Source organism: Onychomys torridus, chromosome 13 (genome assembly GCF_903995425.1).
Source record: "Onychomys torridus chromosome 13, mOncTor1.1, whole genome shotgun sequence".
Lineage (NCBI taxonomy): Eukaryota > Metazoa > Chordata > Mammalia > Rodentia > Cricetidae > Onychomys > Onychomys torridus.
In genome coordinates this window covers 75,878,890-75,882,337 of record NC_050455.1, presented here as the reverse complement: position 1 = coordinate 75,882,337, position 3,448 = coordinate 75,878,890, and the positions used below count along the sequence as shown (strand labels likewise).

Genomic DNA, 3,448 nt, shown 5'->3' with positions numbered 1-3,448 from the left:
TCTCTCTCTCTCTATCATAAGAACGGCATGGAAAACTGAAGATTTAAGCACTAGTCAAGATAGAAATGAATAATTGAACTATGGATAATTCTTCTTAGTGGAAGGCTCTTTTGTGCATTGCAGGAAGTCTAAGGGTGTCCTTTGCCCACAGGAGATCAGTTACCTCCTCCTTTACCTATTACAAACAACAATGCTGGAACCAACAATGCCTGAACACACTGGCACAGTCCCCGGGGGAATATCTGTGTGTGTCTAAGAAATGTATACTCTACAATTCTGATTAACATTTGAGAACTCACCTTTTTTTTTAAAGTTGAAAATTTGAAATATCATTTAAAAAGTCAAAAAGCATGTTTAAATAACTGAAAAGAGAAATCTGATCAAAGAAAGACAGATGAATTTTATCCTCTAAGAATAGAAGCGAGGGGCTCCATAATCAGCTGATCTATGGTTAGCAATGCAAGTGATAAGAACTCCAGTGATCTGCCTTATTATTCCTTTGAGGTCCCAGTCAACTGTGACCCCAAACAATGTAACAGTGTGACTGTGCTGAGTTACTATCTGTACCAAACAGTCATCAGTACAGCTTCCTTTGTGTATGCACAGGAATCAGTCAAATCATGTAACCTTGGTGACCCTAGTACCACTCAGTACTTCTAACCCAATGTCTCAATTTCAGTCATTGCACAATCAGTTGTACAAGGGGCACACTTGGCATACAGACAGTCCATCTCTGACTGCACCAAGATTCTAATGGAAAAGTGGACAAATTTGGTGTCAATGAGGATGTGGTAAATTGAACCCAGTTGTGGATTATACTTTAAGAATTTAGCAGGTGCACTAGGATCTTTCTTTTCTTTTCTTTCTTTTATAGGCTTTAATCTACCCTTTTCTTTATGTCTTTCATATCTGAGACTAAGCTTTCACTTCATAGTTGCGTATTTCCTCATTTTCTTTTGCTTCCCCATGCACATGCCACATTCCTGTTTCTTCTGGAGTCCTGAGGACTCACTTTTAAAATTTACCTAACATCCCAGCTACTGTTTTAAGTTCTTTCTCATCCAGCATCCAACCCGTGCCAAGCTATGTGGCCATGATTTTTGAATCTCTTTTACTTTGAAACTTTCCTTCATGTTTGCTTCAGGATATGAATTTTAAAGTATACTAATGAAGTTAAATGCTTGCTGTGTTCAACAACGTAATAATCCGTGACAGAAATACTTCTTGTGAATAAAAAGAACATTGTGTTAATTGTGTCAGTTCTTAAAATTTTTGAATTTTGTTAGCAAGGCAGTAATGTTACTCATGATAAAGTTTTTGTTTGAGTTTCATATGTAATACTTGCAGGTTCCATGATTAATTTTAATGCTAAATATTAACAAATACATAATTGCTTATGCTAATAGGTTAGGAGATGATCCAAATATTTCTTCATAATATGTACAAATTGTGCGTTGTTAAAAGACTAATGTTCAACATGGTCTTCCCTGGTTTTCTAAATTGCTATTAAGTACATCAAAGCACAATGAATCTTACAATTGCTTATTTAAAATAATTTTACAATTGCACTTTACTATCATACATGAATATTTACCATGTGACTCTGCTTCTAAATATACAATTTTATACAGATAATGGCCCTGATAATAAGGATTGTAAATCCAGTAGAATTAAAGCTTCATAAGCTAACAATGCATTTTTCTTATGATAATTTAATCATTATAAAATATTGTTATTCTTCCTACAATGCTTCCTATTTTATTAGTATAGAAAACAAGGTCACACAGAATAAAGTCTTGAAGTTTCTATGTGGCCAAATCTATAACTCATTTAAAATTAATTTGGAACATTTTACTAAAGAGTTCTTGTAATTCCTCATGAATTCTATATACTATTTCATAATTATGTATGTTTCAAAAGTGGTATAAGCTGGAGAGAATTATACATGAATGTCTGTATTTTTCTAAAATGCAGTACATCTGAAATTTAAGTGCTAACCAGACAGAGAATATTGCTGGGAAGGTGGCATCAATTTTGCAACTGAGGATTTGTTGTTCTGAACAACAATAGCATAATTTGAGCGCTTATGAGCATTAAAATATTTTAGCCTGTCTTTTATTGAAAAAGGGAATGTATCCTGAAATTTTACTATATTCAGTTACACAAGCGTTCCTGAATTTTGCTCAAATATTACTTGGAAATAACATATGTTAGAGAGTCAATCAACCAATGAACATAAGGCAAAGTATTGATGGAAATGTCTATACATGTTAGCAACTAAATACAGACTTTTAAGAAACAGTTCAAAGGAGCAAATAGAAGCAAAGATGTATTCAAGTGTTTATTTAGATCTTCTATCTTTCCCAGATAAATTATTTAAATACACATTTGAAATCATGATCAGAGAATAATAAAGGCATTTTATATTTAGATAAATTATGTTTCTATAAGTCTATTCAAATTCATGAAAATTAAAGAAATTTGGAACACCATGAAAAGACCAAATCTACGAATATAGGGATAGAAATTTCTTAAAAGGATTTAAGACAAAATTAATCAAGCAATGCTCTTTCAAATTATTTATCTATAAAGCCCATAAACATAGTTTTCTCAGTTAATGAGGTTTATGAATCATTTTATATAAAGCTATTATTGTTAGAGTCAACATCATATATATCACATTTAAATCTTTGGATAAAAGTTAACTTAAAAATAATTCTTAATTTCAGGAATTAGTATGACTGGAACAAGAGAACAAGAAAGCACTTTGAAATTAAAATAAAATTCTTTCTTAAACCGTATGAACTAGTGAACCATTAGATATAGTTGGCTTATTTTATTTTAAATCTTCAAAGGTTTGTGAAAAGATGCCTAGAAATGTCTACAAAATTGAACAATGGCAAACTTTGTTATTAAAACAGACAAGGAATTACTATCATAGTAACATAAAATGTAAAAATATTTGTTTTCAAAATTTTTATGCACAAATATATGGTTTGAAAATATATTTGTAAATTTTATTCATTACAGTTCCTTAATTCATAATATATAGAATACATACTTGTATCACAATCATAATGTATTTTGTTTAATATTTTCAGAAATGCTTTTATATTGTGGAAAATTTAAAAATACAGATGTGATTTTATTGACACATAAAACTCATAATTTCACAATTGAGTAGTAAGCAGAAAATCACTTTTAATATTCTAGTCATTCTTTCAGGATGTAGATATCTTACAAAGTGAATATACATTATAGTTATAAAACTTAAACAGAGACTCATGGAAAATTTATACTACTTTCCATTTTATCAATAACACAATAAATAATTGAAAATAAATTTGCATACAAATATATATAACTTCTATATATGAATATTATCTTCATTGGACTAAAGAAGTTTTGAAAAATATAGGAACAGTAATTTACATTTTGTCAGAAAGAA

The 3,448-nt window shown here is 30.1% G+C and overlaps 1 pseudogene; it reads right to left on the bottom strand.

The window, feature by feature from the left end:
• Positions 1 to 408: 408 nt before the first annotated feature.
• On the bottom strand, positions 409 to 968 carry LOC118594569 (annotated as a pseudogene).
• Positions 969 to 3,448: the final 2,480 nt, after the last annotated feature.